The following is a 14648-nucleotide window of genomic DNA, read 5'->3' as shown; positions in this document are numbered from 1 at the left end:
GGGTAAAATGGAGGGACAAGCGGCACAATTATTTCTTTATTCTGACAAAGTTAAGTATATCAATATGCTTGTAAAAACAACGACAAGTTTCTTAGTCGGAATATGTGATTCCACGGGTCATTAAAATAAATGACTTTAGTATTTACGTTCACTTAATACCTAAAACATATTCTTAAACTATTTCATTTAAAAAAACCCGTGATTTCACGGGTCATTTCACTAGTATGTATGTGTGTGTGTGTGTGTGTGTGTGTATATATATATATATAGTTTTAATCAAGTGGTAGGCACTTTTTAAGGGGGAAATGAGGGAAAATATTTTTTTTTTCATTTTTTTATGAATTTTTTTTTAAAACATGAAAATCACATGAAAATGTGAACATTTAAAAAAGACACTTTGTGATAAATATTATTATTTTTGCGGGAAAGCGCTCGAAGAAATAAATGATAGCATGCATCATATGTAATGTTTTAATTAAAGTTTCATTTAAGGGGTTAGATATTAGGGTTTAGAAAATTAGGGTTTAGAAATTAGGGTTTAGAAATTAAGGTTTAGGGTTTAGCATTTAGGGTTTAGATTGAATTTTTAACACGAATAATTTAGAGTTTTGGGTTTTGGGTTTAGGGATTAAACCCAAAACACTAAACCCTAAGCCTAAACTCTAAATCGGGCTAAATTCTGGAAGAAAAAAAAAACTTCACATAAGGTGAAAAAAAATGCTGATTAAAACACTACTCATGATACATGTTATCAATTATTTCTTCGAACGTTTTCCCGCCAAAATAATAACACTTATCACAAAAGTGTATTTTAAATATGATTATATTTTCATGCGATCTTAATGTTTGAAAAAATATAAAAAATGAAAAAAAAATTACTTCCCCTATTTCCCTTCAAAAAAGTGTTTTCTTCTTGAGAGGATCCAGTGAGAACCCGATTGGTGTGAGAGGATCCAGTGAGAACCCAATTGGTGTGAGAACCCTGAGAACCGGCGGGCGAACAAAAACAGAGGAAGTCGAACAAAAAATTTGGCGGTCGAATAAAAAAACGTGAGTCGAGCAAAAATTTAGATGCATGTTCTATATTTTCTGTTGGGTTCTACAAAATTGTAGAACGCAAATTCGTTCGAATTTCAGAAAATTTGTTCGCCCGCCTGAATTTTTGTTGTGTTCTACAAAATTTTGGTTCGGTTCTACAAAATTGTAGAACGAAAATTGGTTCGAATTTATTTTTTTGTTCGAATTTCACCTGTTTTTTTTTTCAAAAATCAATTTTTTTTATTTAGCCCGATTTAGAGTTTAGGGTTTAGGGTTTTCGGGTTTAGGTAAACCCTCAACCCTAAACCCTAAACTCTAAACCGTTCATGTAAAAAACTCATTCTAAACCCTAAATCTAAACCCTAAACCTTAAAATCTAAAACCTAAATCTAAACCCTAACTTAATTTGATGAAAATTGATGTAAAACAAGTGTAGAACAGCATGTTCTACATCATGTTGTACATTAAAATGTAGAAGGAAGAAACAATGCATCTAATAACTAAAAATTAAAAATTGTTCGACTATCAATTTTTTTGTTCGGCCGCGTCCCAATTTTTGCTCGAATTTGTGAGTTCTTAGTGTTCTCAATGCAAAATTGGTTCACATTTGATCCCTCTACTATATATATATATATATATATATATATATATATATATATATATATATATATATATATATATATATATATATATATAAAATAGTGAACCAAAAATTAAACATATTCTCTTATTAAATATCCCGTTGCCAAAAAGACATTTACTCAAGAAATTAAGAATCAACTATAAATCATCTTTTAGTAGATTCTCATCTCCGGAGTGTTTTCAAGTCGATCAATTTAACCTAAATTCAATCAATCAACATGGATGATTAGGGATGGTTCTGGATGTTCCATCCATGGACATCCACCCGATTCGATCCATTTATAGCGGATGCGAATGATGTAAATGAACGATTAACGGATATAGATATGGATGATCTAAATATTTTGTGGATCGGATATAGATGACAACTTATCATCTACGTATATATCCATTATCACCCGAAATACATCTATAAATACATATATACGTACTAAAATGTAAGCATATGCATCTACATATTGATATACATATACATATAACTTATAAATTCTTAAATTACTAACTAAAATAAGAGTTGTGATGGTCATAGTTATTAAATTGTTACTAATAATATTTAAAGTTATGTATTTAGGTTAGTTTAAACTTATAATTACTTATATTTATAACGTATTTTGCTAATTTAAATTCAGAGTCGCCGCCAAATTACAATTAAACCATGTGTTACAAATCAAAAACATAAAGATTATATATTTACATTTGTTATGATCTATATTAAATTGATAAAGTCGTCGTTAGATTAACATTTCATTTGATAACTAACGGATATACATTAAACCGCTTATAATCAATCGGATATGAATGTAGACGGATGAACTTAAATTAAATGGATATCAATATAGATATGGATATAAATGATTAAAAATAAAATAGATATGGATGTAGATATGACATCATCTGATCCATATCCGATCTATTGCCATGACTATACTTAATATATGCACTGGCGGATCCAGTGTATTAAGAGGGGGGGCGCCCGCCCCCGGTGGATATCGAAATTTTAGTGCAAATTTTTTCGATTTTTCGATTTTGCCCCCGGTGGAAAAAAAAAAATTGCCCCAAACCCTTCATATTTTGCCCAAAAACCTTCGTATTTTGCCCAAAAAACTTTATATTTTGCCCAAAAAACTCTATATTTTGCCCCAAAAAATCCCTACGTTTTAAAAAAAAATTCGCCCCCGGTGAAAAATTTTACTGGATCCGCCACTGAATATATGGATCATATATGAAGATATTCATTTTCTGAACTGACTTCAGACGGAACTCGTTTGTACTCGGCTCAAAGACACGCATGTGAGCTGTCTGCACTATTTTTCTAAAGAATTAATGTCGGATGTGTATAAAAGCGTTTTAGTGCTAAAATCACGTTGTTGCCATCTTAATATTTATGTATAAGCTAGAATCATGCCTCAAACACCTATCAGTTAGTTGCGTTTTGAACTTTTCAACGAATTCGTGGTGTTAAAAGCAAGACGACCTTGACCTTGACCTTAACTTTATATTTTTCTCAACGAATTATGACAAGTTGTTGTCAAGACTATAATTTATGTCTTCATGGAACTTCCTTTATATAATAATATGTTAAATACGGCTAGTTGTTGAGCTTTTTAGAGAAGCATTGTGTTTTTAAAAAGTATTTAAAAAAATTTGGTATTCTTAAAAATATTTTACAAAACGTTATTACTGGTATCTATCTATCTATCTATAGTATCTATTAAAACACTAACATTGTGATGTCATAAATAGGCATTTTTCCTTCATAAAGAAAAAACAAAACAAAAAAGAAAAAATTTGAGACGGGGTTAGTGATGTCATTAAAAAGAATTAATAAATTTATTAATATAATTAAGAAAAATAAACAAAAAATAAAAATAAAAAAAAAATCACGCCTCTCTTTTTTCCTCTGCTCTCTTCTTCCATCTCCATGCGAGTCGTTCAAACCCTAAAATGGCAGCCGCTTCTTTAAACCTTATCCCTATTCAAGAATCATCAGCACCTTATTCTTCATCCTTTCAGGTTAGGGTTTCCTTTCTTCAAATAATTTAGGGTTTATGATAAAAATCTCTGATTTTGAATGTCCATAGCGTTCGATCGGATTCTAATGAACTCTTAGAATAATTGTTTTACAATACAAACGAATTGGGTTCTTGATTGTTTAAATCTTTCAATCCAACATGTCTACTATATCAACATGTACGGTGAGTCCTACAATTTCATCATCATTCATTCAGCTTTATTTTAAATGTGTTTAGTGTAAATTAGCAACAAACTTGGTGTATAATTTTGTTATGAGTCAAAGCTAATAAAAGTATCCATGAAGAGTGATAGAGTGCTTATTAGAGGTGTTTCAATTATTCAGATCGAGTGTTGTTATGATGCATAAAAGGTGTTTGATGAAATGTCCAAGAGAAATAAAGTTACATGGTATGTGTTTGATGAAATGTCCAAGAGAAATAAAGTTACATGGTATGATTTATGTTACACGGTTCGCTTAGTTTAAAATTTATGAATTTTTTTGTTAAATAATTCCATGTGGGTATACACCTTATTTCTTAGATGAAATTTATGTGGATTTGTTGTTGCAGGCTCTTCATTTGCATGCTTTTATTTTGATTGATATCACATGCCTACCTTATTCTTTACAGCACCTCAATCCTCTATATTTCAAATTTCGGGTAATTTTAGTTTCTAGGGTTCTTCTTTTCTAAATTATATATAAGTTTTGAATTGATATTCTTTATTTCTTGTGTTTTTCTGTACCTAGGTATATATACCTATGAATGGCTCTATATGTATACATGTTTAGGTATAGTTATTTATACATGCTTATGTGTGGGTGGGAATTGTATGTCCACTTGGATTTACATATTTTTGCGCATTATATTATCCATGCTTTTTGTCCTACTGTTGTGCATGACTGCTATATGTGTTTTCTTTTATGGATACTATGTATGGTTGCTATTTCTGCACATAACTCTTACAGATACGTATGCCCGCACTATTCCGTTTGGAGGAGCATTCATGGTCGGAGGTCCTTTAGGAAGCAATCTCTTGGCTCTTCGAGAAGAGGGAGGGACGATCTTATCTAGCCATGGGTTCTATAACCGCGGGTGGAGTAGGGACTTTCTTCTAATCTGGGGTTCGAGGAATGATTGTCTACACCCCACCTCCCCCATACCCTACATTCGTGGGATTGGGTATTGTTGTTGTTGTTGTTGTAATTTTATGGTTGTAGTTTACGAATGAATTTAAATCAAGGGTCTGTAGCTTTTGGAGATTCCTAATTTTTATTGTTATATTTGTATTAGGTGACAACATGTCCATTTAGAAGTGGATAATGAGAAATTCGCTAAGATCTTGACAGTAAGTATCTATCTTATTTATGTTACTGTATGCTATTATGTTTTTACCTAGAGTTGCCTTAATCAAACCTTTAATTTCATTATTACATTGTAACTTATATTATTATCTCTTACGTTGAGTACATGATTCACATCTTCGAGTTTGTTACTACATATCTTTTAACTCAAATATATGGTTAAATTGTTTCTGCTTTGAGTCAATTCTTAGTACATATCTTATATTGTTGGTTAGACCTCTTTTTGTTTCAAGATACTCATTGACATATTTACTCTATGTCATACCATCTGGCTGACTTTATATTCAAAATAAAACTTGAATACTAATAAGGATATTATAACTCAAACCGGTAAAGGAGTATAATGAAAGAAGCTCATTAGATAGCTACATTGTTAGGAAAAATTGTTCTTTTTTATTGTTCATAGTATCATATTAAACCAGTTATAGATCAATGCTACATTGTGTTGTTAGGTCCATTAGTTAATATTATTCTAAAAAAGGTCCATTGGTAAATGTTATAGAGAGTAAGTATCAATACGGGTGGATCATAAGGACTAATTAATTGTTCAGAGCATTGGTATTGGTTATGTGACGTGGTTCTGTGTTTAACTGTTTTTTTAACCTTAGCTTTATTTAAGTTCTTAAGGGTCAAACATTTGCTTCATCTTGTAATCCTTATACAAATACCAATGGGTTGAGAAACCGTGAACACACTACACATCAAGATGGTCAAAATATCTTTTTTCTCAACGTGATTTAAATCCGGTTTAAATTTGATCTACTGTTTTTCTTGCTCTATGTTTTTATGTTCATTTGTACGTTGGATTTGGTTTTAAAAATTTATTTCGTATTTGTGTGTTTCCTTTAAGTTAGCCACTTATTTATCTACTTTGAGTTTAATAAGTTCCTACATTTTAATGATCAACATGGCAAATACTCCGTGGTAGTTTTAGTTCCTTTTGACCCATTTGATCATAATGTAAAAATGATATATTCTGTTTGGAACTAGGTTAGGTGGTGTATACGGTATATGTATTAATGTTGCTATGTCTTATATAACGTTTTTGCTGTTTTAAGATTATGTTTTAATACAGTTTATTGATCTAATGTCTCTTTTGGTATAGTTGCATGTATGGTTTGTGGTACATGTCTTTAAATGTTAGCTTTTATACTTGAGTGAGTGCCACTGGTATTTAATTTGTAGTGTTGTAAGTGGGTTATAGTTCGTCATTATTAAATTTCAACTTCTTTTTCTTATCAAATTTTGTGGTTGTATTGAAAGAGCGGTTGAAGCGGACAGACCGCATCGAAGATATATATATATATATACACAGTTACGGTCATTTTTTTGGCTTTGACCCATTCAAGGTGAAAAATGGGGTTGATGTATTAATCGTTGAGCATTACTTTGGTGTATAATTTAAGATTGTAGTTGTAAATGACCCTAGATTTGTAAAATTATTTGAAAATTATATTAGCAATATGTGTTTCTTTGGCAAGTTTCATAGGACCATAAATCTTTCTTCTAATGGGCAAAGAAATTTTCTTTATTGAAATATGTAACGACCCTGGATTTTTCAAAGTTTAATTATTAATAGTTTATTATTAATGCTTGTGTTTTAATAAACGTGTTCTTATACGTGTTACTTGTTACCGTATTTAACTTTTCATGGCCCGACTTGTCTTTGTGACACACGTACTTTACACGAATAATACTTCGAATATTATTTACGTTCATGATTAATTATTATTAATCATTTTTAATTAACTAATGTTAGTAGTTAGTTACTTGGGCTTTGTTTATTTAATTGCTACATACTTGGACTTGGGCTTCTATTAATGTACATGGACTTGGAAGCCCACCCTACTTTCTTAATGGATTAGTTAGCCCATTTTTATGCAAGTATTTCATTAAGACAAAGTTAGATTAATTAAGATTAAGTTGTATACTAGTTACATGTATACTTACACCACTTTCCCATACAATTTAGCTTTAATACCATTTCAAGCTCTCACCTTTCTCCCATGTTTGAAAGTTAGCATGTGACCTTCTCCTTTGGGACCCTTGAAACCGTCGGCCACCATGGGTAAAAGGGAGATCAAATCTTTTTTTTTTGTGATACTTATTTACTAGTATTCTTCACTCCACACACACACTTCATTTTACACTTCACTTTTTCTCTCATTTTTCTCTCTGAATATTGTAAGTAACAAACCTTGTTTCTTCTCTTTTCTTCCTCTAAAAACCGAAACCTAAACATAAATATCATCATCATTTGCTTGTTTTGTTACTTGTTCTTTTGTTGTTGTTGTTGTTTACTTACTAGTTGTAAGAATCAAACTTTCTAGTTTGTTCTTCATATTATCTTGTTTATACAGGAACAAACAAGAACCAAGGAGAATCAAGTTTATAGTTTGATTCCTCCATAAAACTTGTTAAAAAGAAAAGTTCATGAGCTTTATAAATCATACTTGTGTTCATGTTTGTAAACTTAAGGTTTACTTTCTTAAAGATCAAAGCCTTGGCTTGAATCTTTCTAAGTATGAACAACCATGAACTTATTACTTATAGATTTAGTTTATCTCTTCATTTTATGTACTTTAAAGTTGTGATGTTGTTAAATTGGTCAAGTATTACTAGTTAAACTTGATCTCATATTTCTTGAAACTAAAAGTTAACTTTGTAAGTTCAAGAACATAGAAGTATAACTTTCTAGTTATAACTTCATATACTTGTGTTGGATCTAAGTTTCTATAGCTTATGGTCTTCTAAATTTGTTGTAAACAAGAGCTTATAAGCTTATATACATGTTACAAGTTGAAAATCTAAGTTTCATAACTTATGGTTTCATTAAAGTGTTGATCCAAGTTTTGTAACTTAGGATCTAACTTAAGAACACTAGATCTAGACTTTCTAGTCTAGGATCTTTAAGATCTAACCAAGATCCAAGTTCTACAACTTAAAATCTTGTTTATTTAGTTTACTTTCAAGCTTGTAGCTTAATATTACTAGTAGAACTCATGTATGTGTCGGATCTAAGATCTTGATGTAACTTTGGTTCATCAAACTACATACAACTCTTAAGTGAGTTGCGCTACATATCTTGGACTCACACTAGTGTTATGATGGTCAAAACTTGGTTAATATGATGCAAACACATCAACGAGTTGTACACTTGAAGCTATAAGCATCAAGGATGAGAACCGGGATGAGCATCAAGCACCATGAACCCACTGGAACACCTTACTTACTGTTTTCTGGAACTGATTAGTAACCTTGGTTACTAGAAACGTTGATTTCCATCTAGTTCGGTTCGAGTAGATGATTTTCCGTTTAGACCTCGTCTTAATCCGAGTTACGGTTTAGGATTTATGGCCATCCGAAAGTCACTACACCCTTTTAACGTTGTGCTGAAATTTCTGACCTACTCGTACTTAAACTGTCGCCACGGTCAAACGAAGACGAGTTTGGTTCTGGAAATTGGTTAGCCTCTAGGGGACTCATATACTGAACGAAGTCAGCCTTTATTTCAAACTCTATTCTTGAATAAAACTTACTTTACACTTTTTGTTTGATGATGAATGATGATGGTACTTAAGACCTAATTTACATACTTTTAAACCTTTGGAAACGATTTACTGACTTAGTAACTTTTGACTTAGGTTGAGGACCTTTCGGGCCAACCACTTGCTTACTATTCTCGCGTATCGACTTTTACTACTTTTCACTGTGAGTTATAGCATCCCTTTTTTACTTTAACTATTTTGGGAACTGAGAATACATGTGCATTTTACATTTTACATACTAGGCACGAGTACTTAAACTTATTATATGTATGAGTTATACAACGGCATAAACTTTCCCCTTAGCTCGATAATGTTTAGTCATTGGTCTTTGAACCGGTGAACGCGAATCTTAGATATGGATCCATAGGGTTTGACATCCCCACTCGGGCTAGTCGCGCTAGCATTTAACGAGTGTTTAATACTTCGTAAACTTACGCACTCGCCAAGTGTACTTTTAGGGGGTGTTATTTACGTTAAGTTAGTTACCAAGTGCCCACGGTTATACATATACTTTTCATACTGTTTTGAAATACTGAAATCTCGTGACCTACCTTACATTACTGTTATACTTAAACTATAGCTCACTAACCTTTGTGTTGACGTTTTTAAGCATGTTTTTCTCAGGTGCTTAAGGTTTTGTTGCTTCCGTTGTAGTTGTCATGCTTTGTAGACTCCCTCTGCGCTTATTAGAGATGTCTTCGCATGAAACGTTTATCTTGCATTCACAAACTTTATTACTTTTGAAACAATGATTTGTAACGATCTATGGGTCACGTACTATTATTAATGCCTTCTATTCGTAGAAGCACACTTTCGTATGTTAAACATTAGACGTTGGTTAAGACGTCACCTATATTCATGAATGCAAACTTATTTTGAAACCGCATATAGTATTTGACCTTGTAATGATCCTGTTGTTGATGATTCGTACACGATGGTTTTGTATGGGGCATCACATTTGGTATCAGAGCATTGGGTGTAGGGAATTAGGTTGCATTAGTGAGTCAAGACCGGACCGAGTAGGATTCACTAATAGGACTAATCTACAACTTGCTAGTTTACTTGTTTCTGCGGAACTTGCTGCATGCTGCTGCTTACTTTTACTGCTATATGCCGTATGCTACTACATGATTTCACTACTGTATGCTATTATCTGCTTTCGATTGCATGATACTTGTCGTTATTGCCATGCTACTTACTACTATAGATGATCTAGACTGTCGTAGTTACTTTGCCTAATACGTGCTTGATTTATGAATTACTGACATGGAAAAAGTTATTTTTCCTTGTTCAGATGTCGGATATCTCGCCCGTTATCATTTTGGAGAGCGACTCAGACTCATCTGCCACATCACGTACCATTGTTACCGATTCACAGATCCCGTCCTCCTTACCCTCCAGCGACACTGGCGCTTTGTCCTCTGGAGCCAGTAGCCATGCACCCGACCCAGTGATCATCTCAGACGGACATGAGGATCCACCGGAGATTCCAGCTCCACTCATCCCAGGACCCTCGGAGTCACAGCACTATTCCGGTGGTGCTGTGATTCCTGGGAAATATGGGGACGTTCCGTTCCGTAATGAGCATAACCATTGGTCCAGACGCCTTCCTGATGGACGTGTTGTGCTGATTCCACCCGACAGATACCGACTGATGACTACTGGCCGAGCACATCCACCTTTCGATGATTCCGACGACTCATCATCTGACGACTCAACATCCGATGATTCTAGCAATGATGATTCCGACGAGGACCCTGAGGAGGCACCCGTGCAGCCACCCTCCACCCTGCCGAAGAAGCGGTATCGTTTCGACGGTATTGTTATTCCGGGGGTTAACGGAGGCAGGTCGTTCGTTAACGCACGTGGACTGAAGGTTAGAGTTACTGCCCGTAAGTGGCTTGTACCGTATCCTGCTGATCCATTCATACGTAAGGCTCCCCGTTACGCAGCATCTACTTCTGGTGCCGGACCGTCTGCACCACCAGCTCCACCAGCATCATCTGCACCACCGGCACCACCTGCACCATCAGCACCGCCTGCTCCACCAGCCTCTCCCTCTGTCGAGGAACTGACGAGGGAGGTAGATATCCTCCGTGCTCAGGCAACTGAGCTAGAGGACCAGGTGTCCCACATGATGTACATCTTTACCCACCGTCACCATAGGATTATGGTATTAGTTTTCTTTATGTAATCCCGTTTTGTAGTTTTATGTTTCACTCATGTATTGTACGAATCTTATGCGAATGTATGCAACTTTTTATTAATGAATGGAACTTAGTGTTGTTTAATCTTTATGAAGTGTTCTATTTACGTTACTGTATGATGATTTTGTGGTATCTGAATCTATTTGCGTTACTTAAGTAACATGTGTTGTGTTGATTCCATGTTGGTTACCATATACTGTTTTATTATTATTTGAATACTAGATTTTGACTTGAGTCAAAATTTTTGTTTAGAATATCAATGGCCAACGGAAGATCAACGCCCACAGCAGCACAGATCGAAGAAATGATCACTGAACGAGTAGCCGCAGCTTTAGTTGAAATGAACCCCCAAGCCCCACCAGTTAACCAGCCCATTCGTAATGGGTGTACTTATAAGGAATTATAAAGCTGCAAGCCCCACAACTTTAGTGGTACTGAGGGGACAATTGGTCTCACTAGGTGGTTTGAGAAATTAGAATCGGTGTTCCGTGTAAGCAACTGCTCAGAGATGAACAAAACAAAGTATGCCTCATGTACGCTGTCAGACGGCGCACTAACCTGGTGGAACACACTTGCTCAGGCCAAGGGTATTGATGAGGCTTATGCCACTCAGTGGGAAGAATTTAAAGGGGCCATGATTGAGGAGTATTGCCCTAGGACAGAGATGCAGAAAATGGAGGCCGAGTTTTGGCAGTTGAAGGTTGTGGAAAACGATCTTGATGGTTACAACTGTAGGTATCTGGAATTAGCTCTGATGTATCCCACGATGGTTACCCCGGAGTTTAAGCGAATGGAAAGGTACTTGTGGGGACTTCCTAAGACTATTAAGGGAAATGTCACCTCTTCAAAAACAGCTGACGTCCCAGAAGCTATGCGCATGGCGCACACCTTAATGAACCAAATTATCAGCTGAACCGGAAAAGGGAAGATCCGAATCGGGGGTTAGCAGTGAGAAGCGTAAGTGGGACAACAACATGGGGAGAGCCTATGATCAAACCCCCACTAAGAGGCACAACGATGGGCGGAACCCCAACCCAAACGCTAGCTCGAACTCTAACTACAAGGGTAGTCTGCCGCAGTGCAAGAGATGCTACAAGCATCAAACCGGGTACTGTAATGTGGTCTGCGAAAAATGTAAAAGGACTGGGCATATTGGCAAAGACTGCAGGATCACCACCCTGAATGTGAAGACAAACCCTACTGGACCGAGAAAGTGCTATGAATGCGGACAGACGGGCCACTTCAGAAATGAGTGTCCCAACAAGCGAAAGGACGGCGGACCACCGCGTGGCAGGGCTTTCAACGTAAATGCAAGGGATGCCTGTGAGAACCCCGACTTGGTCACAGGTATTTTCACTATCAACAATCTATTAGCTTCTGTCCTATTTGATACTGGTGCCGATAAAAGTTATGTATGTAGACACTTTTGCTCTAAGATAAATTGGCCGTTAGTTCCTTTAAAGGAGAGTATGCTTGTAGAGGTAGCCAATGGAAAACTTGAGAAAGTTGACCAAATTAGCCGAGGAGCTATTATCAACATAGATGGTGTGGATTTCGAGATTGACTTGATACCCATTAAATTAGGAAGCTTTGACGTTATTGTCGGTATGGACTGGTTGACCAAGATAAGGGCCGACATTATCTGTGAAGACAAAGCTCTTCGTATACCACACGAAGACGGTGAGGCACTGATTATTTACGAAGAGAGATGTAGAACGAAACTGAATCTCATTAGTTGCATGAAAGCACAAAAGATCATGAAGAAAGGATGTCTTGCTGTTTTAGCACATGTGAAAACGTTAGAAACTGAGGTGAAAAGCGTGGATGACGTACGAATTGTGAATGAATTTTCGGATGTCTTCCTGGAAGAATTGCCTGGATTACCGCCACCAAGAGCAGTGGAGTTTCAGATCGATTTAGTGCCAGGGGCTGCACCTGTAGCTCGCGCACCTTATCGACTCCTACCTTCTGAAATGCAAGAGTTGCAGAGCCAATTACAAGAACTGCTAGACCGTGGATTTATCCAACCAAGTTTCTCGCCATGGGGCGCACCTATTTTATTTGTGAAGAAGAAGGACGGATCCTTCCGCATGTGTATCGACTACCGTGAACTCAACAAATTGACGATCAAGAATCGGTATCCTCTTCCCCGAATTGACGATCTTTTCGACCAATTGCAAGGGTCAAGCGTTTACTCTAAGATCGATTTGCGATCAGGTTATCACCAGTTAAGGGTGAAAGAGAGTGACGTGATGAAGACTGCATTCAGAACCCGTTATGGTCATTATGAGTTTCTCGTGATGCTATTCGGTTTAACCAACGCACCTGCCATGTTTATGGATCTCATGAATCGTGTCTGCAAGCCATACCCAGATAAGTTCATTATTGTCTTCATAGATGATATCCTCATCTACTCCAAGAGCGAAGAAGAACATGAACAACATCTTTGTCTAGTGTTGGAACTCTTGAGACAAGAGCAACTTTATGCAAAATTCTCTAAGTGTGAGTTTTGGTTAAAGGAAGTCCAATTTCTGGGTCATGTTGTGAGCGACCAGGGTATCAAAGTTGATCCCGCAAAGATCAAAGCTATCAGCAAGTGGGAAAGCCCCACTACTCCGACTCATATCCCCCAATTTTTAGGCCTCGCCGATTACTACCGAATATTTATTGAAGGTTTCTCTGACTCACAAAGGGAAGAAGTTCATTTGGAAACCCGAACAGGAATCAGCATTTCAAACCTTGAAAAAGAAGTTAACCACCGCACCTATCTTATCACTTCCTGAAGGCAGTGACGATTTCGTCGTTTATTGCGATGCTTTGAAAAATGGTTTTGGTTATGTACTGATGCAACGAACAAAGGTTATTACTTACGCCTCTCGTCAACTGAAGATTCACGAGCGAAACTACACAACGCACGATCTTGAGCTTGGAGCCGTTGTCTTTGCATTAAAACTGTAGAGACACTACCTTTATGGAACAAAGAGCACTATTTTCACCGATCATAAAAGCCTCCAACACATCTTTGATCAGAAGCAACTGAATATGAGACAGCATCGATGGATCGAGACGCTGAACGACTATGATTGTGAACTTCGTTATCACCCTGGCAAGGCAAATGTTGTAGCTGACGCTTTGAGCCGAAAGGAGAGGATGGCACCTCTTCGTTTTCGGGCACTGAACATCACCATTCATTCGAACCTCAATAGCCAGATCCAAGTAGCCCAAGATGAGGCTCTCAAGGAGGAGAATATATCTCATGAATACTTGACCATTCTCGTTTCTCGATTCGAAGTTAAGGAGACTGGACTCCGATGCTATGCCGGAAGAATTTGGGTACCCCGTTATGGAGATCTACGGAGCCTTATACTAGATGAAGCCCACAAGTTGAGATATTCGCTTCATCCCGGAGCGGGCAAAATGTACCACGATCTCAAGGAACAGTATTGGTGGCCTAATCTTAAGAAGGACGTTGCAACTTATGTTGGTAAGTGTTTGACTTGCTCAAAAGTTAAGGCCGAACATCAGAGGCCCTCTGGGTTACTTCAGCAACCGAAAATCCCGCAATGGAAGTGGGAAAGGATAATGATGGATTTCATTACGAAGCTACCAAAGACGGTGGGCGGATACGATACCATCTGGGTTATCGTTGACCGTCTTACCAAATCTGCACACTTCTTAGCCATGAAGGAAACGGATACGATGGAGAGACTCGCTCAACTATACATAAAAGAGGTTGTATCCCGTCATGGTGTGCCCTTATCGATCATCTCAGATCGCGATCCCCGTTTTGCTTCCAGATTTTGGCGTTCTTTGCAAGAAGCCTTGGGAACTCGTCTC

The sequence above is a fragment of the Rutidosis leptorrhynchoides genome, chromosome 9 (assembly GCF_046630445.1).
Source record: "Rutidosis leptorrhynchoides isolate AG116_Rl617_1_P2 chromosome 9, CSIRO_AGI_Rlap_v1, whole genome shotgun sequence".
In the NCBI taxonomy this organism is placed as follows: Eukaryota; Viridiplantae; Streptophyta; class Magnoliopsida; order Asterales; family Asteraceae; genus Rutidosis; species Rutidosis leptorrhynchoides.
This window is presented reverse-complemented; position numbering follows the sequence as displayed.